This window comes from Cynocephalus volans, chromosome 9 (genome assembly GCF_027409185.1).
Source record: "Cynocephalus volans isolate mCynVol1 chromosome 9, mCynVol1.pri, whole genome shotgun sequence".
Classification (NCBI taxonomy): Eukaryota; Metazoa; Chordata; class Mammalia; order Dermoptera; family Cynocephalidae; genus Cynocephalus; species Cynocephalus volans.
Window position 1 is genome coordinate 57,217,112 of NC_084468.1, and position 27,889 is coordinate 57,245,000.

Here is a 27,889-nt window from a genome sequence, read left to right on the forward strand (position 1 = left end):
GCACAAATGATCCGGAACCCAAATGTGAATATTGAAGCATCAGGTGTTGTTTTTATGATTTTTTTAAAAAAGAACAAGACACAAAAACCATAGGGAAGACATAAATCAACACTTTTTGGTCTAGTAGAATTTCCTCTTGGTTTCTTTTTAGCTCTCCACAGCTTATCACCCCCAGTATTCATTTCTGAATACCGAACCAGCTTAACCCACTGAATATGCCTGATTATGAGACTTTTTGGAGTTATTACACTCATTATTTCTGCACATGCGAGTTAAGCTAGCTATAATTTTTTTTTTAGGAAAAGCAAAGAATGCCACTTGTTCTTCAGCTGAGATATTTTCTTTTATACAGAGGGATAAACGGGGTACAAATTGTTGGGTGTGGGGGAGTTGTTGGTACCGTGGGACAGTTGGTCAAGGAATGTATTTCTTTGTAGTCAGCTGATTTTTAGGAGGTACAGGTAAGAAAGGGTTGTTTGCTGGTTCAGGAAGCTCAAAGTTCAGGGGCCAAATAGAAGGAGAGAAGTTTAACTAAAGTTGGTCAAGTCAAGTAATAGCACTTTGTTCTGATTGATTAATGGGAATGAACATAAAAGCTAATTTTTCATGAGGCAAAGAAATACAAATTTGGTGAGTCTGTGTCTGGCCACGGCACAGGTAAAGGGGAAGAGAGGGTATCCATGAGTCTTACCTAAGTCACATGGGGAGAGGTGGTTCTTTATAGAAAGCTGTTTTCCTGGAACACAGATGGTAGAGAGACTTCTTTAACTGCTCTTGTTTTCCAGGATCACAGGGCTTTGGTAAAGGTAGACATTGTCAGGCAGTGTACTTCTAGAACATAAATTTAGCACTATTTCCAGAGTGGCAGTTAAAATAAGCTAAAGAGTCATATAAATTGATTACAGATCTCAAGCCTGCCATTTTCAGCTCTGTGTACTTGAACAATTTATGTATGTTCTGTCCATCTCAGCACTTATCAAAAGTACTTACTTCATAGGGTTCTTATGTTTATGAAAATAAACAAAGACCACACAAAGGAGAACAATTAGGCTACTTACTCAGAGGTGGCTATAACAAGAGAGTCAACCACCATTATTTGCATTTGGCAGAGACACAAAGGCTGGAAGGGGAGTGAAAACGCTTCATAGTGAAAAAAGAAAAAGGAATACAGGGTATACTCTGATTGCATGCTGTTGGCATGTGGAAGCTGGAGGCAGACTAACTTGGATGCAGACATCTATCTTCATTGGTCTGGGAAGCATATTTGGCTTTCTTTGGTTGGTCCTGAGTCAGATGCATGGATAGAGGCAGTGGAATACGGAAGCTGCCTGTCATTGACCATGTCCTAGCCCTCAGGGTTGATTATTGCAGAGGCTGATGTTTGGTTTCCCTGATTGCTGCAGAGGATGTAGGTCAGAGTTCTATTGTCATATAAGTTTCGGCCTCATCCGTTTGTATATTCAGTCTCTCAGGATGATAAAGTGAAATAATATATGTAAAGTGCTCAGCAAATGACTTGGCCCATAATGAGGTTTGGCTTTAATTTTATCCCATCTTCTTTTCTTAGTAGGTAATACACAGCTACTTACTCTTTAACTACTTTTTTTTTTTAGCTTATTTTTTATTGTAACAAAGGTGATTATACATATCTGTAGACAGGTTTTCTTAAGTGTAATAGGAAATAACTTAGAATATGTCAAAAGCTGGCTCTCCAAACATTATCAACACAACCTGTTGATAAGACAAAGCTAAGTTATTGCTTATCAAATACAAGAGAAAATAGCATCTTGCAAAGATTTTACAGTATTCAGAGGGGGGATGTGAGGTCAAAATTTATTAAGACATGGAAGTTTGGTTTAAGTTGGGTCCTTCAATGTGGGGACTTGATTAGGATTGAGTAGGAATATGACCATGAAAGACTGAAAGAATTTAGGGCACACACTGTCTGTTGATATTGTCTACTTAAGAGTTGATGAGTCTTTTGGGAAGTTCATGTTATGAACAATCACAACACTTGCTTGAGGAGGATGGTCCTGGAAGAGTAAAGAAATGCTAATGAATATCAAGGTCATATTAATGTAGAGAGTAAGCTATGGTTTCAATTCTCAGTGCTTAGACTGAGCGGGGGAAGAAGGTTCTGGTTCTTACGTAGATGATGCCTATTTATATCTACAAATTTTAAAGAGGTAGTCAGTTACAGAGAGCTTGATGTAATTAAGAAAATTTTTATCTCTCATGGAGGTGCTTTTTCTTAATGTTTTCTAAAGTAGTTTATAAACAACCCATTTCTTCAAGAATTTGGTGGGGACAAATCACATCCAAACCATAGCAGTGTGTTAATGAGCAAGATACCACTGACAGTGACACAGGCTTGATCCTGCTGATAAGCTCTGGGAGAAAGCATGGAACATGCCTCAACGTCGCCCCATCCAAGGGACAAGAACAATTGGGTATTCATACTCCAACTTCCATTCATTATTAACTAGCTTTTCTCCTGATGGCATTAATTCTCCAGTATTCTCTGTCTTGTTCAAAGTCTAAGAGAAAACCCTTAAGCAGACAGACTGTCGGATACTTGGGCACTTAATAAAATGCTGAAAATTGAGGGGCCATAGGCAGGACAAATACAGTGTCTCCTACTTACACTCAGCATTTGAAAAGATAATTCTAGCTTAAGAGCAGAACTGATATTCAGCTGGTTTGCTCTGCTCAGCTGATCCAGTTGTTTACAGCTGGTTTCTGTTTGGATCGGTCAGTAGCCATGCTCTGTTGGTTAAATGTTATAAATATCACCCTCCTGAAGGGTGTGTGATAGCTCCCTAACTATTAATAGGAGAGAGACTAAAAGTATGGAATTGGCTGTGGTTCAAAACCCAGTCATGTGAACAAGAGCTCCAAACACTTGACAGCAAACAGAGAGTTGCAGCCACCTGAACACTTTGCAAACACGATTCACTTACATGGCAACCTGGTCTTGATGATCAAGGTCATTGTTAATGATGACTTCAAGCAAAAAGCTTGGGTTTTTTTTAAATAGAATGAGATCAAATTTGTGTGTGGACCTTTGAAGCAAAGACATTTCTTACATTTACAGTGACGAGGCAGCCCATACACCCTGAATTTGTTTGAAGTTGAACCAAGTAAAGTGGGCTTGTTAGCAATCCCTGTCTCAGGGTTACATACTTGTGTGGAGGAAATCTCTAAAATGAACATCTACAAAAAGGCCAACTTTAGCACTGTCTACCGGTGGACAACATCCTCAAAATGTAAGTATCATGCCAAATTGCACCATAAATATACAAATAAAACTCATTTCTCTGTTTTTAGTCCAGAGTTCTACCCAATAGGTCACCTTGCCTCTTATTTAAAACGTCTCAATGGTAAGGAAGTATTTTAAAATAATTTTCAAAAGGGAAAACCTAGCATGAAATTCAAGCCAATACCATATGGAACAGAGAAAAAAATGAATTAGCATATTATTAATTGCATACTGTTAATTTTCAAGGACAACTGCAAATTAGAACAACTCATTTTTAAAATGTAGCTTATGTATGGGGAATATCTTCATGTCTCAGACAGGTTATCCTTTTATTAAGATTAGAATATTTCCTTTCAGTCTCAGTTATCTGAAGGGTGCCATAAAAGGGGGACAGATGTTGAACAGGAAGAGTGAGAGTTTGTGAGCCATAAGCCAACACTATAAATCAGGGAGAAAAATAGCAAGCAATAAGCAGAAAAGACTGAAGAAGCCCTTTCTGCTACAGCCCAAGCACCCAGTCCAGACCCATGCAGAAAAGGAAAAACAATTTTAATGGTATCAGTCAGGAGAAATTAAGAACATTATAACAAAAATCTATTTTAGTCCCTTTGCAATTGCCTTCATTATTCAGTTGATGTCAGTAAAGCAAGATTCTCTGCAAAGTTTTACTCCTCAATTGTTTACAACACACTGACAATGTGCTCTGCTCTGTGTTGACTAAGGAGATGACTTGGTCTCTGCCTGGGGCTCTTACAATCTGGTTGAAGTAGTCGAAGCAATTCAAACATAAAAATGCCAGCTGAAAAGCGGATTAAATCTCAAGAGGTGCAAGGGTGCATGTAACATTATAAGCTGCAACACGACATAGATGCTAATTAAGCAGAGAGCACTTCCATTTTGCCACCCTCAGCAGCCCATATCAAAAGGCTATTATTTAAATGAAGTCGACCTGTGACCTTGATGTGACTTATGATTTGCCAAACTGTAACATTGCATATCAGTAATTCAAATAAATTTAAATAATCAGAGTAGTATGCTGCAAATTTACATGATCTCTTGGTATTTTAGAATCAAAATGCATGGTGATTCTTAGACTGTAAAACTATCTACCAAGTTATCCCAGCACAGGAATATCACACTGTAGAAACTAAATTGGGTTTTGATACACTCATCTGACATGTCCATTAGCTAAGCTTCATCCCTGTGGTTGAATTTATGAAGATTGGTTGAGTAAATCAACAATATATGCACGATATTATGCAAGTGTGCCAAATTTGATCTACACTTATACATCAGTGGAGTTAGTTCCACTCTTCCCCAGTCAGATAAAATCAGTAGTAATTATTACTTAGCTGAATTATATTCCACATCATATAGCATTTTGGTTAATCAAGTGGTCAGAAAAATCTCTTAGCTCATAATGTCCTCAACAGGCTCCATTATTCTCCACAATGTGATTTTATTTATATGCATACATATATATTTACATATATGAATGTATATATGAGGGTACTTCAAAAAGTTTGTGGAAAATGGAATTAAAGGATAATATGAATTTTTGTTTGTTTTTAATTTTATCAATATTATTTTTTTACATTCTAGGATGTTGTTGCAGAGCAGTTGGGAGAGGGAGAGGAGAAAAGGGAAAGAAATGTGCTGGAAGAAGGAGGAAGGAGGAGGGGTGGGATTGAGGCCAGTGGCACCCCCCACTTTCCCACAGGGGAGACTAGGGGGCTTCCAGAGGTGGCTTGGTCATTGCCAAGCTGGGTACAGATGTCAAGGGGGTGTGGCAAAAGCCCTTGCCCCCCACCACCCCAGCTTGGGACCCAGGGACCTTCTTGCTGTGGCTTGGTGATCATCGCTGGGCTAGTTGCTCGTGTTCAAAAAGTACTTCAAAAAGTTTGTGGAAAATGGAATTTAAAAATAATATGAATTTTTGCATGAACTTTTTGAAGACCTCTCCTGTGTGTGTGTGTGTGTGTGTGTATAGATATATACGTTGTAATAATAAACTCCTATTTCATTTTCATGAAGTTGGAATATCTTAAGGTGATATAAGGATGATTTTTTTTCCAAAATCTTATCCTAAGCCTTTCCTCAACTCTCTGTAACATAAATAAAAATTAGGGTTTTAATTTTCAGGATTGGCTAAGAAATACATGGTAACCCTGAGTGTCTCTTGAACACAGGGACTATTTACAGAGGTGTAAGTAGATTTAAGGGACTCCTAGGCTAGCAATGGTGAATTACTCAGGGAATAACAACAGGAAAGCATTTCAGTTCCTGGCACTGAAGGAACTGGGGGAAGGAAAGGTCTTACCAAAACCCAGAGCAGTCTCGGGGCCTTGAAGAGGCGCTTCCTGACAGAAGCTGTAACTGTAGGACCAGCCACTTACAGAACCAGGGCAGGCAGGGAAGAAAGTGGGAAATGAGGATCAATACTCAGATTTCTCTCTTCTCCTGCCCTCTGACCTCCTGCTTGTGCCTTCCATGGGCTGAAACAAGCCAGAAGATAAGAAAACCAAGGAGATGCAGACTGTAGCTGTCAGCCTCCTGGGACATAAGCAGAGCAGAAGATACTGAAGAACGTACACCACAGTGATTAGATAGGTATAGTTAGATATTCTATTTTGCAAAGTTTTTGTAAATGTTTGTTCTTTAAACATATACTCTGTGGGCTCATCTAATAAAACTATGAAATGTATTTTTTACCTCAAGTGCATTTCTTTTCTTGCAGTAATTCATTTCTATTTCAAGAGCAAATTATTAAAGAATAGATTTTAAACTACAATTAATTATCTTCAGTTAATGTTGCTTCTCCAAAAGAACTCATCCGTAGGATACCAGATATGTTTTACAAATTCACTTTTTTATCTACCAGAGAAAAGTGCAGCCACAGGATCGCTCCTAGGACTGATAAGCACTGATAGACACTTATAATGACCTTAAAAACCATATGATATATTGACTGAGAGTTCTCTTTCTTCAGTTCCATGAATCAGCATATGAAAATATTACATGCAACCCAAGAACCTCCACTCAAGTAGACATGGATGAATTAATAGCTTCATTCTTAGAAGTCAATAATTTCATTATGTGGCATTAAATGTGTGATCCAACATGTGCTTTTTAAAGAAAATATATGCTCAAATGAAATATTCTCACAATTTAAAATGGACTGTTACCAATGCCAGAAAAGATCTAATTACTGTATATCTTTGACTAAACAAAACAATCTAAGCAGGGTACTGAGTATGGAGAGAGTGAGTGAGCCCTCTGAGATACATACACAGATTAGTAAGAGAGAAGATCGAAAAGAAAGTTGTAGAGAGAGGAGGAGTGGCAACTTCTAGATCTTAGAGGCAGGGCTGCCTTATAATGACTAAGTTCATGCTGGTGTTTTGTAGAGGTGGAGTAGAGATAGAGGTTAGTGATTCAAGGAAGGAAAGGAACTACTCAATTAAGAGATTTAATGAACCATCAATAAGAATAAAAGTGGGAGTGAGTTACAGAGAAAAGCATAATACATGCTCACAGCCTCCTCTGCTATTTTTCTGAATCAATTAACGTTGAAATTGTGATCTCATATATTCACTGGTATCCAATTTTTGTCCTACTTTCAATGTATGCCTCTCAAATATATGTAGGTATTTTAATTAGTTCATTTACGTAACTTTAACAAACTACAGTTGGATATACATTTCTGTGCTTGGGCAACTGATCCAGGCCAGACATGAAGAAAATTTTTATATTCCTCAAAATGTTAAATCTAACGTTGACTAACACAATATACATAGTTCTGCCCAAGTGGAAATAAGTCATACTTACTCTGCATTTCAACGTCTTTCTAAACAAAATTGGACTTAAGAGCTCATATTATTTCCATGGCACAATTGTATCTCTCTTTAAGAGGGTAAGTCCCATTTCCCAAACTAAATTACCAACTGCTACACTTGTGATTCCTGGCAGCATATATAGCTCACAGTGCAAAGCAAACTGTTGAAACTCAACATATTTTTGTTGAATTGAATTTAATTCATTTTCCTACCAATTTTCACAACTGAAAGTCACATGTATTTTTTTTTCTTTAGCTTTACAACCTAACACAAAGTACATCCTAAATTCATACTGCCTATTCATTCTGTCATAAAATTTCTGGAAGTCAGTCACTCAAACCTAAGTTATATTTAATACACTTATAAGCATCTACATGATGAATAAATACAAATTGAAAGTTTTATATAAACATGAAGATAAAACCTAAAAAATGACAAACTGTTGTGAATTATTTTGATTGCTATTCTTTGGGCTTTTAAGGCTTTCAAGCAGGCTTTAAAATACTCTTACAGCCATAATTTCATTTTGTGATAGCTTTATGAACATAATATTGATTTATCATCATTTTTGTGTCTTCACATAAAATAAAATCTCACTGTAATTTTTTTACCATACCATAGCTAATTCCTCATATGCACAAATAATGTATAATAAAAATTTTCCTTATGACATAAAAAGCCACAACTAAAGATGATAACCTTCACTACAGTTTTAATAATTTTCCCCTAAGTTAAAATAGAAATTTTCTTAATAAATCCTATATTCTTCCAAAGACAGCACAAACTCCAAGAATCAAATCTTGGGACCAGGCAGGACATTAGAAGACACTCAATAATTTATTCATCTCTGCTACACTACCCACCTCAGAATGGGCCATAATTCTGTCATACCTGATAACACATGAGAATTTTATATAGTCATGCACCACATAGTGACAATTGGTCAACAACGAACCTCATATACGATGAGGGTCCCATATGATTATAATGGCTATACCACATAGCCTAGGTGTGTAGTAGGATATAACACCTAGGTTTGTGTAAGTACATTCTGTGATGCTCGGACAACAGCAAAATCACCTAAGGATGCATTTCTCACAACATATTCCCATCATTAAGTGATGATGAGTGTATATTTTAAGTCCTTTATAGAAAGGAGATTTTATGACCTTATAAGACACCTTCAGCACTTTCACTGTTATCTCTTTATTATATTTCCATCCTATATCTTCCGTTATCTTATATCTCCTACATCTGAGTGCCTTTTGTTTTGAATTCTCTAAACATGTAATACAGACTCTGGAGAATAGACCTTTATGTAGTGTTAGACTCTAATTACAATTCTTTAAACTAGGAAGAAGTCATAAAGTCATCTGGATAAACTCCCTCCCAAAGTTCCATCTCTTCCAAAAGATCCTTGATGTGTTTGCCCCTCCTTTGCTTGAACTCTCCCGGTGACAGGGAGCTTAACACCATGTGAAGACACCTCTGCATGGAAGTCTTTTTTGTACTGGATTAGTAACTGCTTCCTTCTATTATTTACCTACTGGCCATAGTATCAGCCTTTCAAACAGTTGAAGGCAGTTGTTGATCTTTTCTCAGGATATTCTTCTCTGTGATAAACATCTGATATTCCCTCATCAGATAAAGTTAAAGATATTTAGCCCTAAGAAATGGAGCACCTGTGTCTACTAACATATAAATCCAGACGTCCCACACAAAGTTCTGTCTCTTATAGCAAATCCAAAGGATTAGTTATAAGAAAGAAGGGATGTGTTCCCAAAAATTAACTTCAAAAACAAATATATTCTCTCCAATATTTCCTTAATTTCTGATTATACATCTACAACCCAGAAATTATAAAGTACTTTGAGCCTATATTTTTAATCTCAACCTTTTGGGGATGTAACAACCATTCTAAGTCTATAGTTGTCCATTATAATAAAAGTTATGTTTTTACTAGTATGTAATTTAATCCCACTAAGTTTTGTAGCTCCATAGTTCTAGCTTACCAGAATATGATACACAAGTCAACACTATAGACTATTTTTGTCTTTATCTTTCGAGGCTATGTAATCATAATCTTATCTACCCTCATAGATTATCTCTTTGCAACATTTTCTCAATCCTTCTTACCCTAGGTTTTTCTAATTACTAATCTGGAGTGTGTACTGATTTTTTTCTTAAGGAATAATGCTGCAGTGACACAGGATTTGTAATATCTATAGAGTAGATGTTTTAGTTTGTTTAGTTATGTGTAACATGGCAATGGCAATTAGGACTATCACTTAGTTGAGATTGAAGTGGTCTACAGTCATTCTCCAGAATCCATCTGATTTCTGCAAGGGTCAGATTGGACACTTAAAGAGAGATATGGTAGGGAAACGTTGGGTCTTCAAAGTGGCACTAATCTCCACCCTGTCCCCTTGGCCAGTGAGGAACAATTTCAGTAGCTTCTACTTGGTCTTCTTCACCACAGATAAAGGCCCCAATGTGAGGGTTCCTACAACTATCAAGAATTCCAATTCCAATTATACAATCAAGAGCCAGTGAAATAAGGAGTTTGGACCCACAGACCTAGTGGACCCATTCTAAACTAAACTTGGCCAAGACTACATTTATTACTTGGTCCCTGCATGACCTCACACTGATAAGGGTGGGGTGATGATGATGCTTCAGCCCTCTTGGTATCAGTGACAATTGAAGCCTTATGTCCAACACTCAAAATGTGTGAATATTCCATTTTTCCAATATGTGTTTACCTGAGTAAGTGGCCACAGGTCTTATTGGGGAAGAACTGGGAAACCACTGCAGAACATGCTTGCTGTTCTACTACAAATTCCTCTTTCCTGGTAGAGATACGTTAAATATGATAGGTAAGAAAATGATTCCAATGGGTTCCAGGTCTGAAAACTGACTCAGATCTGAAAACTGGGCAAAGGATGTGGCATTTTATTATGGCTATGATCTTCAGTTTATGTTTACTATTCTTCCTTTCTTTTGGTTATCTATATTAAGAAGTATACTTGTTAGATGCTCATCTATTTTGTCCTAAGAGATGCTGTGTTCTGCTAACCATATCCACAGCTCACTGCAGGTCAAGCCACCTGAGCTGCCACTCTGACTTTAACAGTTGTTACAATAATTGTGACCCCCAGTTTCTAAAATTTAAGTGCTACTGCCTGACCTCTATTGCTTCCGAGCTACATCACCCCCATTGCTATCAAAAAGCCAAGTTTTATCACAACCTCCTCCCATAAGCCCCGAATTTCAGAGGACAGCCACTACCGAACAGTTTAGTGATGCTGGAACCCCTCTCACCAGTGCATTCCTGATGCCCTTGGTGAATAGAATGTCCTCCTAGCTCTACTGCAGGTCTTCTGATGGGTCTTCTGCATTCACATAATATATCCATTTTAACATGCCCATTTATAGGCTTTCTCATCTTCCTCTGTCACCTTTCATGGCAATTCAGGCATTTCAACTTTGTTTAATAGGGCCATCACTTTCTACAGTCTTCTAGGAATCATTCCTGCAGTGAGTTTGTCCCATCACCTGGAGTTCTTGCAAGAGTATTAGACCAAAATCCTCAGAGCATGTTCCAAGGCAATATATTCTCCCTTATTCAAATTTATATTCTGGTTCCTTTGATTTAACTCTAGTATCCCCCAAATCCAGTCCCACGTGGGTTCCTTCAACTCCTGCTGTTTCATGCTGGCTAATTCCTAGAGATCTTTAATGTAAAGTCTTTTCTTTGCATGTTATGCCCAACATATCCCCAGCTGGGTTATGCTTCAACTTAACTCTAGCTATTGTCTTGAAAGCCAAGAAATGAGGTAGGGGTTAATCCTGAAAGGAGTCCCTGTTGTCTTACAAGGAAGAGGCCCCAGCAGTGCCTTCTTACGTGGGGATGTACTTGCTTCTAATTAGGAAGTCTAGACCACCTCTAGGGGCTTGAAGTAGTCGGAGGAATTGTGGAGCCAAAAAGCTTTAGGAGCATCCACCCAGATGTGTCAGGTAACAGGTTTTCCAAGCAGGGTGCTGACCTTGGCATGATAATCCTGCCTTAGCTGAGCATTCAATCATTTTTGAAGCTTGGTGACGCTAACCACTAAGTTCCGAGATTGGTCATCAGAATTTTGTGCTCTCTCACTGTGTCTCCTTTCTTGGAAAATTTTCCAAAGTCACTACCAATGAAAATTTTAGCAATTGGGCCACCTTGTGTAAGGTTAGGGTCCTGTGTCAGAGATGCCACCTGGGATACACTCCCCATTGCCAGTCAGATGGTGAACAATCTAGGCTCCAAATTCCATTTTACTGGCTGTTTCAGTGGACCACTTCCAGTACCACTGTGTCAATTGAGTTCTCCAGGAAGCAGAGTTAAGAGTAAAAAAGGTTTATGGCTGAGTAGTATTCCATTGTGTAGATGTACCACATTTTCCGTATCCACTCATCTGATGATGGACATTTGGGCTGGTTCCAACTCTTGGCTATTGTAAAGAGTGCTGCGATGAACATTGGGGAACAGGTATACCTTCAACTTGATGATTTCCATTCCTCTGGGTATATTCCCAACAGTGGGATAGCTGGGTCGTAATAATGGAATACTACTCAGCTATAAAAACGAATGAAATACTGCCATTTGCAACAACATGGATGGACCTCGAGAGAATTATATTAAGTGAAACAAGTCAGGCACAGAAAGAGAAATACCACATGTTCTCACTTATTGGTGGGAGCTAAAAATTAATATATAAATTCACACACACACACACACACACACACAAAACCGGGGGGGTGGGGGGAAGAAGATATAACAACCACAATTACTTGAAGTTGATACGACAAGCAAACAGAAAGGACATTGTTGGGGGGGAGGGGGGGAGGGAGAAGGGAGGGAGGTTTTGGTGATGGGGAGCAATAATCAGCCACAATGTATACCAACAAAATAAAATTTAAAAAAATAATAATAAAAAAGTAAACTAAAAAGAAAAAAAAAAAAGGTTTATGGCAAGTAACACCTGCGAAAGAAAAGAGAAAAGAATAGAGCCGGAAAGGAGATCTGACAAAGTATCTGCAAGCCAGTGGCGAGCTCTGGTGCGTTGGGCAGAAACAGCCTAGCCTTTATATCATAGTCTTGATTGCTCATTGGTTAAGACCACCCTGAGAAAAACATGGTGTTGACTCAAAGGCTGAGGCAGATACGAAACAGTTAGCATTCTAAAGCTGTCTATTTGCCATACTCCCCGAAGGTGCATATCACTGTCTGTCATAGTTTCTCTTCTTTCCAAGACCTTGTCAAAAAGTACTCCGAATTTTGAATTTTGGACCCCCTAGGACATTGATCTAATGCTTTGGAATAATGATATTACTAAAATAACCTCTGTTGAATGTCAAATCCTTAGCTAAAAAAAAAAAAAATGTAATTTTTGGCCAACCTGGTCCTCTATTACAAGTACTTTTCTTTAGTAAAGTGTGCTGATTGTTTCTCAGAAATTTGATTTTAGGAAGGCGTTTGCAAATTGATTTTCTTATAGTTGTTCTCAGTGCTTCTTTTTCAGCAAGACTTATCTGAGTTAATCTATTACCTTATATATGGCTATGACCATAACTCAGATAAAGCATAACACATTTTCATTTTGTTGCTCCATTATTTTTGCAGTAAGTCAATATAATCTGAGGTGAAGCATGCCTTGCTCAGCATTTATTGATCTGTCGGTTTGCTCATTGTTTACATCAAAACACCACTTGTCAGTTCTGGCCCTCTTAGAATTATCTTCTCATATGGGAAATGACAGCTTCAAAGCCCAAATATGAGTCAATTTCCAAGGTGAGTTACTCTCAAGATGCTGGTACAACATGTGCACCCTGCTTCCTCTCTCTAGGCATGGATGATGGATGACTTTCATTTTCTAGCTAAAAAAGAGAGAAAACCATACGTCTATTCTAACAAGATGCCACTTTCTCCAATATGAGAAAAATGTATTTTAATTTGTATCACAGTGCATGAGCACACAGTAGATGTTCAATAAATGGCAATCTATTAATATTGGTTCAAACAATTGTGAACATGTTCTGGTAATTAACAGGAATCAATTTTGGTGAGGTGAGATGGGAAATGATTAAATAAGACAGATTGGAACAACTTTTCCACCTCTCACAGAAATAAAATGTAATGGGTCTTTCAAACTTCTCACTATACAGACAGCAAACCTTTTACACAAGGCTGATCTTGACTTCTCAGTGTCTAAGCTTCTTTCTGTTTATTTTAGAAGTATTCTGCAAGCACATTAACTCGTTAAAGCCATGAAAATGTTAGCACTTTAGTAACATTGCTAACTTAATTTCTTATCTTTTCTAACTTTTTATTTTACTATCTACTCTTATTCCAGAAAGAAATTTAATCTCCAATTCAGTCACCCAGCCTACTGATCCAAGTGTGCATTAGCTACATTCCTAACTATAGAGAACTTTGCTTCTGACATATCTTTCATTAAAATGTCCTTTATTGTTTCCCTTGCATATGAAAGATATATTGAAAACATTCCTGGGTTCAGCTCAAAGCCTACTTTCTTCACGAAAAGTCAAACATGAGGACTACTTATATACCTCTCATCTCCTGTAATATTTTTTTATTGATTCACATATTTTGGCACTTGAAAGAGAATTTCTTTTCATGCCACTGCCGTTTGTTGAGCCACTTTTGTAGCTCAGTGCTGAAAACAGACACACGGCAGTCTATCAGGTTTTCAGGGTTTCAGCGATCTTGGTAGAGTCCTTGTGACTCTCTGAGACTTGGTTTAAAATTTTTAAAGTCTTTCCCAACTCTATAGTTCTTTAATTTTATAAGTTTAGCTTTATTTCTTAGCCAGGCATTATATGATATATAATTTTTAGTATTCTCTCAGCACCTGCCAAAGTAATTAACTTAGTATATATAGGAGCACAATGAATACATGCTGAATAAATGAATGAATGAATTTATTAATTTAAGGGTTCACCAACTTAGTATAATTTGGGTATAGAGATTAACTTATAAGGTCCACTAATTGTTTATGTTATTGAAGCCTTAGCCACTACTCTACTTAGGTTTAAAAGTAACTCACTTTTTTTTTAAATGTTTCCAGAAGAGCTTTTCTAGAAAACAGGGCCACTGTTAGACACATACAAACCTGAATGACAGTTTGTTCGATAGGCAATAACTTTTTAATGACTTTATCATTTGCAATTTTTCTTTTTAATATTCTTTTTTGGTCAAATTATTGAAAAGGCGACCTCTGTTAACTATGTGCAAAACCATTGTAACAGCTAAAGTAGCTCAAAGTAGGCATGCATGTGTGCATATAAATTATTGCAAATGGCTGAAAAAGAAATGATAACCTAAACCTATCCAAATTTCTAAATTGTGTCAAAAAAGTGCTGCTGTTTGAAAGTTTATATATGAAGAAAAAAGTGAATTTAGATTAAGGAGGGAGAACAGACTTTAAGTCTGACTAAACTCTAGCAGCTTATACTATGAAGAAAGAATGAGCTATTTCTCTCACCTCTCTGTGATGAGATTGACAGCAGTTTGCTAACCACACATACTTAAAGTCTGACGGAGGAGGACACCGTATGCCATGCAGGATAACATAGGTTTTGCACTTGGGAACCACTAACAGTGGCTGTGGGAGGCAGACTTTGAAGTAAGAAGATGGTAAGGTGCCTCCAGTTCCTCGGTAGGTTGTGATTGGCTTATTTGAATAATTCCATGGGCTGGCAAGGAAGTGAAATCCATTAGGTTGAGAACCAAGTGGAATGCAGCTTCCCAGCTGATAGGGGAACTAGCTGGATGGGGAGACTTTCCTGTTGAGAGGTAAACATATCTGATGAGAGCTGAGGAACACTCAGATAAGACTTTGGGGCCTTGTGAGGCTCAAAGATGTAAGGCAGCACTTGAAATCTTAGGCTGTGCAATACACTTGGTCAATATGAGACCACAATCCATTTACATGAAAGGAAAAGAGATAGTTAGACATTTCTAATTTGTAAAAACGTTTACTATCAAGTAGTCTTCTGTGGAGCACTTTATGCATGTACTTGGACACTCTTATGTCATCCTGGACATGCAACAAGAGATAATATCCAAATGGGTGTAAATGACACTTGCAGTTTACTGAAAGTTCAGTATCAATACATGTATAATACAGTAGACCTTTTTCAGAAATTTTATTAATTTATGGGGCAATCTAGTCTGTAAGATTATTTATATTGAATATTTAGTTCAGCTAACATGTAAGTTGGAAAAGAATAAATAGGAAGAGAAGGAGCAAGAAACAAAAAGGGAGGAAAAGGAAGAATATAATTATAATGAGAAAGAGAAGAAGGAGGAGAGATGGGCTTACAATTATTGTGATTTGGGGAGGCTAAGAAAAGTTAAAATGAGATAGTGGTAAACGGGGGAAATAGAAAGATGTCAGCAAGTGTATAATGACAGTGCCATCAATCCCAGTTTGGGCCATTACGCAATATTTTCCACATATGTATATCAAGCATAAGAAAGTTTCTCAGCCGAATATAGGATTGCTCATATATTTAGAAAAAAAGTTTCCATGTGGGTACATACAAAACTTGAGGATTATGACTAACACAGAGTAGTAGGTTTTCAACATAGTGACCCAGATTTACATTTCCCCAAATTTTTAATTTTTGATATTTTTTCAATAAAGTCTGAAATACTTGTTGAAGGCTAGAATGTAATAGTGACAATAAAGCTTACACTTTGTTGTTAAAAAAACACTTTAAATATATATTTTTACTTTTTTTTTTTTTTTTTTTTTTTTAGTTTTACAGTACCCTGGACTTAACATAAAGCATTTTAATCAGTTAATAGATATTCACAATGAAAAAAACCTACAAAAGTTAAGAGTACAAATCTGTTCTGTCACTACATAAATATGAGAGCTTGGGAAGGTCACTTATCCCCGCTGCCACTACCTCTTCAAATGTAAATGTAGGGACTTCATCAGAGTCTTTCAATAGAGGAATGGTTAAAAAATATATTACAAATGCAATTGAAATTAACAAGAGCTTGTTAATTATAACTAGTATTATAAAAATAGAATTATTAAGAACCCACAAGGTGTAGCTTGACTATACCCACCAAGCTGTCAGAGCCATAGAATAAGCTTTTATCCTGACTTTCAACTGTAAGTACATCAGAGGCTGTGAATGAATATCAAGCTTTCCCCCAGGAATTACATTTGCCATTCAGTAAGCCCTGGGGAAAATATTTCTGTGTCCCTGTCAACATTAGACTGGGCCAGGGACAAATCCTAACAATTACACTGCACTTGCAAAACTTCCTCATATTCTTTAAGGAAATAAATCATTTCATGCTCATCCATTTTTATCATGAGATGTGCAATACTGCTTACTCCCTAGAAAATAAATTGTAGCCACACTTTCCCCAAAATGCTTGTAAGGTCTTCTCCACCAGTCCCTGAAGAAAAGAAGGCTATTAAACTGTTAAGGAGATTCTGGAAATGCTTTTGGATGGGAGGATTAGGAGGCTGTGATGCTGAGAGGCATAGAGCAGGGCAGGGCATGCATAAATGAATATAATCAGTAAAGCTTTGCTTAGAGGATCAATCACTTTGACTTGCAAAGACGAGAAATTTTCAGTGCCTCCTACTTTTGACCCAGGTATCTTAAAGGAAATGAATTTTATAAATTTAAGTCAAATTACCCTATAAATCTGAATGCAGCAGATGACATATATATATATGTACATATATATATATATGTGCAGCATATTTAGTTTTTCAGGCTGAAGGTTTACTTAAGTAATTGTACCAAATCCCTACATTCTAAAATGCAGCTTTAAAGTCAAGTGGAAGATTGGTTACTAAAATGTGAATATTTTTAAAAGACATTTACCTTTATCTAGAATTGCAAATTCTCCCAACACTGGATGTGCACCCCATCTGCTCCTACTTCCCTCCTTTTGAAGCACAGGTCGTGCCGGAATCCAATTACCCACCCAAGTATTCTCTCCTCTCCCCTTCCTAGAGACTGTACAACTCCAGTCATTCCCTCCCTCTCCTGCATCTTCGGCCCTCTCTCTTTCTTTTGAACCATCCCTTTCAATGTACTAATCCCCTTGAATTCCACCTATATCATAAAAAGGTGAAGATAAAGCTTCTCGTCCTCATCAAGCTCATCTTCATCTTGCTAATTTCTACTCACCTTTCCATCTGAACTAGAAATCATTTCATAAGAGATCTTACTCGGAAACCAAATCTAATACTCTTAACACAGCACCATAATCTTTTATTGTATCACATTTTTAAAAACGGGTATTACATTAGTTTCCTAGGGATGCCATAACAAACAATCACACACTGGGTGGCTAAAACAACAGAAATGTATTCTGTCACAGATTTAGAGACTAGAAGTCCAGAATCAAAGCATCAACAGGGCCATGCTCTCACTGAAGGGTCTAGGAGAGAATACTTCCTTGTCTCTTTCTTGCCTGTGGTGGTTGCTGGCAATCCTTGCCCTTTCTTGGCTTATGGATAAATCACTTGAATCTCTGCCTTTGTCTTCACATGACTATCTTACTTGTGTCACATACTGCCTTCCCCCTGTGCATGTCCCTGTGTCCAAATTTCCCTCTCTTGTAAGGACACCAGTCATTGGATTAGGGCCCACCCTAATCCGGTGTGACCTCATCTTAACTTGATTATACCTGCAAAGACCCCATTTCCCAATAAAGTCACAGTCACAGGTTTTAGGAAGTCATACATTTTGGGAGGACACTATCCAACCTAGTACAGGTATGTATACATTTATTTGGCTTGTTTTATATATACAAAGCCTATGTATATTTTGTGGCACATTGTATTTGTTCAATAAATATTTGTTGAATGAATCTAAGAATATCTGGATTGGTGGTTTAGAAAAAAATAGAAGGGCATTTTGAAGAGATATAATGATACCATTATAAAAAGGAAATAATTTATCATTATTTACTGGGGATAGATTTACCTTAAACTAGTAGACCTCCATGATTCTTTTTTTAAATCAATTTTATTACATTATAAATACAAATAACAAAACGTAACCCTTTGATTATTATCTATTACTTATATTTCAATGAGTAGTGGCGAATGTAACCACTACTACAATTAAGATATATACTATTTCCTTTACTCCAAAATGTTCCTTTGTTCACCTTTGCAGTTAAGCCCCTCCCCAACCCTGCCCTCAGCCCAATCACAGGCAACCATTGATCTGCTCTCTGTCACCGTAAATTAACTTTGCCTGTTATAGAACTTCACATAAATGGAATCATACAGTATGTATGCTTTTTTATCTCACTCCCTTTCACTCAGCATAGCATTTTGGGGATAGGTCTATATTATTGCTTGTACACATCATTCTTTTTCATTGTTGGTTGATTTTCATTGTATAGAGATATTTCACAATTTGTTTATCCATTCACTTGTTGATGTAAATTGAGGTTGTTTCCAGTTTTTTGGCTATTAGAAATAATGTCACTATCAATCCTTTTCTTGTATGAGTCTTTTTGTGGATATATTTTTTTAATTGTTCTTGGGTAAATAACTTTGAGTAGAGTTGCTGGATCATATAGAATGTAGATGTATAACATTATAAGAAACTGTCAAATACTTCACTAAAGTAGTTGTAACATTTAACACTCCCCTCAGCAATGTACGAGAGTTTCCAGTTGCTCCACAATTTCACCAACACTTTGTTTTTTCAGTCTTTGTAATTTTAGCTATTCAAGTGGGTATGTCATTGTGCTTTTAATTTATATTTCCCTGACTATTTATAATGTTGAGCATCTTTACATGTGATCATCAACCATTTGTATACCTTCTTTTGTGAACTATTTGTTCAAATCTTCTGCACATTTTATATTCAGTTATTTGACTTATTGAATTGTAATAACTTTTTACATATTATACATATAAATCCATTCTCAAATGCATGTAATGAAAATACATTCTCACAATCTCTGGCTTGCCTTTTCATTTTTGTAACAACCTTTGGAAGAATAGATTTGCTAATTATAATGAAGTCCAATAAATTAATTTTTGTCCTTGAGGGTTCATGTTTTTTGTGTCCTATCTAAGAGCAGATCAGAAATATTTTATCTTGTCTTTTCTTCTAGAAGAGTTATTGGTTTAGCTTTTACACAAGTCTATGATTCACTCTGAGTTCATTTTTGTGTAAGATGTGACATAAGGAAATTGTTTCACTTTTTCCATGTGTATTTCTAGTTTTTCCAATATCATTTTCTTAATGACTATCCTTTCCTTATTGTGTTTCCTTGGGCACTCTGGTTAAATACCATTTAATCATATATGTGAGTTTCTGGTCAAAATGGTGGAGTAGACAATCCCCAGTGTCACTCTTTCCCACAAACCAATCAATTTACAAATATAAAAAAGCAACAACAGCCAAGCTGGGGCCACTAGGGCTCAGGGGAAGAGGGGGAGAGATCTATGGAGTGTATGAAGGTGAAAGAAGCCACAATGAGAGAAAGAAAATACCATTCTCACCATTTTGTGCCTTGGCCACTTTAAGGTTGGAGCTGCTGAGCTCACAGAGCAGGAGCCGGCAAAAGCTGCAGCTGTGTCCTTTCAATGAAGTTGCTTGGAGGCAACAGGAGAAAAGAGGGTGTTGGTGGCCCCCAGGCCAGCAAGACCACTAATAGAGTTCCCATGGACCCACATAGGAGCAAGGAGCCAAAATAACTGAAAAAAAGGAGCCACTCAGAGGCTGGTGAGTCATCACAAGGGACCAGTACGCAGCCTGTCCCATGGGAAGTGCTTACAGCATGGGCAGTGAGGGAGACAGGTTCACCAAAGGAACATTGGGGCACAGCTAGGACAGCTGAACAGCACCCCAATCAGAGAAGGACCACTCAAAGGAGACAGGTAAGGAATACAGAATTGCATGGGGTGCAGTTTGATGAAAAGAGTCAGGCCCAGATCATAGTTTCTATACAACCTAGGTGCACCGGGTCTCTGGAGAGCCAGAAGTACCTATAAAGTCAACCATTAAAACCTGAGATGCACAAAAAGACTTCCCTAGGCAATCAGCAGCAAAGCAGCAATTTAGCTAAACCACACAATTCAAGTACTGGTCCCCACAGGAAGTTCCCCCATTTTAGAAGTAAGAAAAGGACAAAAAATTAGTTCCATCCCAAGCACACCACCAGTGCCTCGGGGCCCGCCCGGGATCCTGGGGCATGGATCCAGGAACTGGACCCCCCTCCCATAACCAGGTACACCGCCAATGCCAAAGAGCATGCCAAAAACAACACCTCCGTGTGGGTGGCCGATCACAGCCACCACAATAACCATGACCTCTGTGAAATTGGCTAGATGCCACAGCCACCATGCAGATGGTCCACCAGTCACTGAAGTGCATCGACACAAGGAGAGTCACCAACAGAGACCAGAGAAAAGAATCAGATGGCTCTCTCCACAAAGCCCATTCCAGAGTGACAGAAGAAGCATCTCCTCTACAATAATATTTGGGGACCTGAACACACCTCTCAGTATTGGATAGATCATCTAGGAAACAAATCAATAGAGTAACCATTAATCTTTCAGAAGAAGAGAAGAAATCTAGGGTAATTAGAGGAGGGAGGGGAAAGAGAGACAGGGATGAGGAAACACTGGACAAGAGGCAAAAGGAATAAGTACGATTTGTAACAATATATATGCTAGTAATATTGATTTGATCAAATATGTCAATCTTGAACCTCCAAAATATGTATAATCAATTATGATTCAATAAAAATTTTAAAAAATAAATAAAATTAAACAAAATAAGAATTTTTTAAAAAGAATTTTTTATATATTCTACATAGAAATCCATTCTCAAATGCATGTAATGAAAATGTTTTCTCACAATCTGTGGCTTGCCTTTTCGTTTTTGTAACAACCTTTGGAAAAAAGGACTTGGTAATTATAATGTATTATAATGTATTATAATTACCAATATATTAATTAAATATATATATTTTAATTATATATTAATAAAATAACATAAAACCAATATATTATTTTTTGTCTTGATGGTTCATGTATTTTTGTGTTCTATCTAAGAACCAATCAGAAATATTTTATCTTATATTTTCTTCTAGAAGAGTTATTAGTTTTGTTTTTACTTAAGTCTATAATTCTCTTTGAGTTCATTTTTGTGTAAGATGTGACATAAAAATATTGGTTCACTTTTTCCATGTGTATTTCTAGTTTTTCCAATATCATTTTCTTAATGACTATTCTTTCCTTATTGGGTTTTCTTGGGCACTCCAGTTAAATATCATTTGATCACATATGGGTTTCTATATTTTTTTGTATATTTTATATATCTATTCTAATACAAATACCACACTGCCTTGATTTTGGGGGTTTATAGGAAGTCTTGAAATCAGGTAGTGTACATCCCCCAAATTTCTTTTTTTTTTTAATTGGTTTAGCTATTTCAGGCTTTTGTAGTTTTTAAAAAAATTTTAAAAACTGCTTGTTAATTTATACCAAACAAAAAGTCCAGTGAGAAAATCTCTTCTAACTGGGATTGTTTGTATGTATATGTGTGTGTAAGACACATGTGGGATCTTCAAAAAGTTCATGGAAAGATTCATATTATCTTTTAATTCTATTTTTCCACAAACTTTTTGAAGACCCCTCGCGTGTGTGTGTACATGTTTGTATACCAATGTAGAACAATTGCCACCTTAAAAATGTTGTCTTCCAATTTATAAACATATCTTTACATTTTCTTAGATCTTTAATTTCTTTTGGTAGTATATTGTAGTTTTCAGTATTTAGGATTTTTAAAGTTTGTCTCCAAATATTTAATGTTTTTAATAGCCTTGAATGTTTTAATTCATTTTCCAATTGATTGCTGTATATATATAGTTATAATATAAAATTGATTTTTGTATGCTGACCTTGTATCCTGCAACTTGTCTAAATTCAGTTATTAGTTCTAGCAGCTTTTTTGTAGATTCCTTAAGATTTTCTACATATACATATGCTCTGTAAATAAAAAGTTTTATTTCCTCCTAGGTTTTTTTTCCTCCTATTAAATTTGTTTGTCTTTTACTTATTTATTTTTTTACATATTACCTTGACTAGTGCATCTACTGTAATGCCAACTAGAAGTGGTTAAAGCAGACATCTTTGACTTGTTCGCAATTTTAGGGAGAAAGTACATAGTCTTTCAGCATTGATAGAGACCTTCCCTATAGGATTTTCACAGGTGTTCTTCAACAGGTTGAGAAAGTTTTCTTCTATTCGTAGTTTGCTGAGTGTTTTTATTAATGAATGGTTATTTTGTAGAATGCTCTCTTGCATTTCTTGAGATGATCATATTTTTAATTTTATTTTCCTTTTTTGATTAATAGACTGAATTACATTTATTGATTTTCAGGTGTTTAAACAATTTTGCATTGCTGAGAAAAATCCCGCCTGGTCATTATGTATTAATTATGTTGAAGAACCAGCCTTCAGTTTTATAGATTTTTTTCTATTTACTATTTCCTTCCTTAGGGCATTAATTTTAGCTATTTTTCTTTTTTTTAATACAACATTGAAAGCTTACACTGCTTTGACTGCATGGGAAAAAGTAATATATTGTGTTTTCATTATTACTCAGTTTAAAAGTTTCCCTAATTTTCTTCGTAATTTTTTCTAACTATTTACGGATTTTTATATATATGTGAAGAAATTCTTTCTTCATTACTTATTTTTAACTTAAATTCTTTGTGGTCAGAGTACATACTCTGTATGACTTCAAACATTTTAAAGGTATTGAGAGTTCTTTTATGCTCAGTATACGGTCTGTTTTAGTGAAAGTTCCATGTAGACTTGAAAAGAATTTGCAATCTGCTGCTGTTGGGTACCATATTCCATAAGCATCAATTAAACTAAGTTGCTTGATAGTAGTGTTCACATATTCTATCTCCTTAGTGATTTTCTGTCATCCTACTAATTGGTTACTCAAACAAGAGTGTTGAAATCTCCAACTATAATTACGGATTCATATGTTTCTTATTTCACATACTTGGTCTTTGTTTCATTTGTTTTGAAACTTTGCTATAAGCTGCATATACTTTATAAATATATGTTTGTATTGCTATGAACAATCATTAGAAATATATTTGTACTAAAGTTTATTTTATCTATTTTAACATAGACTTTGTGGCTTCCTTATGATTAGGGTTTGCACAATATAACTTTTTTATTCTTTTCTTTTCTTTTTTTTTTTTTTTTTTTTTTGTGACCAGTAAGGGGATCGCAACCCTTGGCTTGGTGTCGGCCGCACCAGCCAGCGAGCACACCAGCCATCCCTATATAGGATCCGAACCCACGGCCTCGCCGCTGTGCTCCCAGTGCTGCACTCTCCTGAGTGAGCCATGGGGTCGGCCCTAATATAACTTTTTCTATCATTTACTTTTGACTTATCTTCATCTTTACATATAAGGTACTTCTTTCTGTAAAAGCATATAATTGGTTCTTGTTTTGTTTAAATGTAATCTGATGATCTGTGTTTAGACTTTTGTGCATAATGCAATTGGCAATATGGCTGCAGTTGAATTATCAAGATTGTCCACCATCTTGCTCTGTGTTTGTATTTATAACATCTGTCTTTGCTTCCTTTTTGTCTTTCCTGCCTTCATTGTATTAATTCAGGATTATATCCATTGTTGTATAATATTTATACTATTTTGTTTTATATTTTTAGTGGTTGCTATTGGGTTTATATTTGCATCTCTAACTTATCACAGTCTACTTTCAAATGATATTACACCACTTTTAAAAATGGAAGAACTCTATAACTGTACTCTCCATTGCCCCCTCCTCTAGTCCTTTGTGATATTGGGTTTTAAAATTTTATTTCTATGACTTTCCTTCATCTTCTTCTTTTTGTTACTTATGTTTTCTCCATCAAGGGTCATTCCTCTTTACTAATGTTATTTCCAAATCATAATTATCCAATAACATGCCTAAGAAGAGCAATTGCCTCCATTTAGATGTGAGCATTCTAATGCTTGCCATATGCACTTCTGTGCGAATTGTCAGGATAAAATTAGATAGTGTGCTCAAGAACATCTTATAATCTTTAAAAAGAGTTACGCACGAGGTCTTCATGCTTCCACATGTATTTTCACAAGTAATATATGCAGTCCTCAATAAAAACATAAAAAGGTATCTATATAAGTTCAGTCGTTTGAAATGTGTGATATAGGATTGGACATAAATGCAAATCAGGCTGTTGAGCTACTATTTACTCTTGTGCTTCCTGTAAAATAAAATTTGATGGGCAAAGTGTACTATAATCATGGCTAATACTTAGCATAGTAACTGTGAAGGGCAGCAAACTATTTTTAAAGCACCACAGTATCAATAGCTTTACATCAAAAGAATTAATATGGGTAAAACCTGTTTGAAAAGCACAAATGGATATTTTAAAATAAGTGTTGTGCTTCATCCTTTTTTTGTCAGTCAGCAGTTATTCATTATAGTCCAATGCAGTGAAGCCATATTTCTTTTGAAATGTACCGTAAGTCAGATTTTACATCAAGTCATAGTGACCTTCCTTTCAGTTAGTATGAGTTAGTGAGATTTTAAACTGTTTTATCAAATGGGTACTGTAAATAACAGTTGCCTTAGACCCACAGCTATCCCTCCAACTAGAGAATTGGGTACTAGGGGGGTCTAGCAAGAGAAGAAGAATTACTTCCATTGCATCATCTTTGCACTGCTTGAATTCTTTACCATGAATGTAAATTATTTTTTCAATTAAAAAGTTATATTAACTGGTTAATAAACCAGTTAAGTAATATAATTTTATAATTATATTGTGCATGGTCCATTATGGATTATAAATGGCCATAAGCATGCACATCTAGCATTTATTAGCATTGTACCTGAAAAGATATTTGTTGTGCACAGTTGACTACTGTTTATTACACTTCAGTGAATGTAAAGCATTCATATATTAAATATATATAATTGGTGATGAATAAAAACATTTTTCTTGACAGTGTTAAATAGCTAATAAAATATCAAAAGTTCACTGATTCTCAATAAAAATAAAATTCGATCAATGGGCTCACACTTAAGGCCACCACACAATTGCTTCAAAGGGTATTTAGAAGTCAAATACAGATGCAGTGAATTCTTCTTTCAAATGCCATATGTCCCATACATTTTCTACAGAATGTTAAAAATGACAAAGAATGGTGTAATGAAGTGGAACCTCCCATTATTTCAGCATGGTTCATTATTATATCACTGAAATGAGGACACCACCTTGCAAAATTTGCTAGCTCCCTCCAATTTAAGTTTCAAATTACAGGAAATTAAATAAGAGATGTAATTAGGTTGTTCTTGTGGGAAACGCCAAGAAGTACTGTCCGTCCAGTGCCTCCTTTCACAAATGTTAATGCTTTATCCTTCAAATGTGTCGTCTCTGGATTAGGAGCTTAGGGAATCTGACAAACTGGTACTAAAGTAGGCATTTCAGAAATGAGATCCACTTTGGGAACCTGGCAAACTGAACAAAGAATTCTATTTTTTTCTTACCTATTTCTTTCAATTTAATTTTGAAGGCTATTCTAGGATACCAGTCCCTACAGAACAGGTAAGAAGGAAGTTATTCTTATCCTATATTATTCATATTCATATATAATCCATATCCTATATATGTCTAAATATATAAGCCTAAATAGTAGCTCTGTCTTCAATAAGGATTTCTGTAATTAGAAGATAATTATGTGTCAGTTGGTTAATGATATGTAGATTTAAAGCAATTCCTATCAAAATCCCAGCAAGTTTTTGTTTTTGTTTTTGTTTTTGTTGTGCATGCATAAACAAGATTTTTCAAAAATTTATATGGAAAGGCAAGGAAACAAATAACTAAAACAATTTTGAAAAAGAAGAATAAAGTGGGAGGAATCAGTCTACCCAATCTTAAGGCTTGTTACATAGCTGCAGGAATCAAAACTATGCAGTAGAGTAATAGACACATAGATCACTTTCACAAATGAAGGAGTGAGTGATGAGCAGGGTCAGCAGTCTGGGGGACAGCACAGAAGAGACCCTGCAGGGCATGCTGAAGGCTGGCATGGGCAGGGAACCAGTGGTGCAGGACGCAGGGGCCAGCCAAGGAGGAGGGCTCAGAGCAGGATGTTCTATTACCCCCATGAAGCCTTGACGGCCACTCTTGTTTCACACAAAGGCCTTGTTCTCTCCAAGGTTTACAAAATATTCCTTAAATACTGTCATTTCCAACTTCCACTTTGAAGAGCAAAGGACTGAGATAGGAGAAGGGTTTGGGTGGGGCCACAGCCACAGGGAGAGAAAAAGCCATGTAGACATGCAGACTTAGTTGTGATCACAAATTGTGGGACTGTCAGCCATGTGCAGCTTCTGTACTTAAGGTATGAAAAGCCCGCTTGTTTTGGGGTGTGTGTGTGTGTGTGTGTGTGTGTGTGTGTGTGTGTGTGTGTGTGTGTGTGTGTGTGTGTGTGTGTGTGTGTAAGTGCATTTTGGAGGATGGATGGAGTTAGTTACTTGAATCGTGGTTATGTTTTCTATTAAAATCATTCATAAACTTAAAAAATATTCATATGTGTCCTATAGATTTTACTTTTAAACTCCTAACTCTTGGGTCTCCAAAACGGGTTGGCCCTTAATGAATGAAACTCTATTAGAATATTTATATTTTACTTCTATTTATACCAGTTATAATTAAAAGTTCCAAACAAAAGTTCAAAAGCTTTATTTAGCTCATAAAATGTTTTTCCATATATTTTATTTCATACCTTAAATGATAGAAAAAGTTTTAGTTTTGTAAGTTAATCAGCTTTCTTCTTCCCTTTCACAAAGACATGCTGTGTTTAGCACAACTGGCTTGGCTTTAGTAGTGTCACAGGCTTCTATGGGTGCAATCTTCTCCAAGAACATTAATCGGAAGATTCTTTATACTCCTCTTTTATATTCTTTGCTTCTCAGACAACTCGAGTGGCTCTAAATTGCCTTTAAAATTCAAACAAAACTCCTAACCTCAAGTTTAAAGACTTACTACAATGGATACCATAGCCAATTCTCATTTTATCAAACCACGTCCTTCCTCTTCAACCTTTAGTACAGAATTCATCTATTTGCTCCAGGATGCATACAATCTCTAGTCATTTTGTTATTTACCAACACTGTCATTTAAAACCTTTCAAAGCTTCCCATTAATCTTGGAATAAGTAACAAAATCCTTGAACATGATCTCCAAGACCATAAAGGATCTGGCTTCCACTTCCCCCTCTGGTCTTATTTCTCATTATTTCTTCCTTGCTCCATACACACCTGCTAGACAGAGTTTCTTTCCATTTTGGGGGAACATCATAGATTCTATTATCCCTAGGCTTCTGCATCTGCTCTTAGCTCTGTCTGAAAAGCTCTTCCCTCCTTTTGTCACTTAAACATCACACCCTTTTTTGGTACCTTTACTGTAGGACAACCAGACTGGGAAATAATACAAATAGCACTAGTAACAACAATAGCAGCAACAACCACAATAATAATATTTGACATTTATTGGATATTGCCTTCATACCAGACTCTACTCTGAACATTTTACACTTATTTATTAATTTATCTTTACAATAATCCTAAAGAAATAGGTACTGTTACTGACCCCTTCCCAGACAAGGAAACTGGAGCCAGTAAGAAACTGACCCCAGGTGTCATTGGTAGGAACTGAGAAGCTG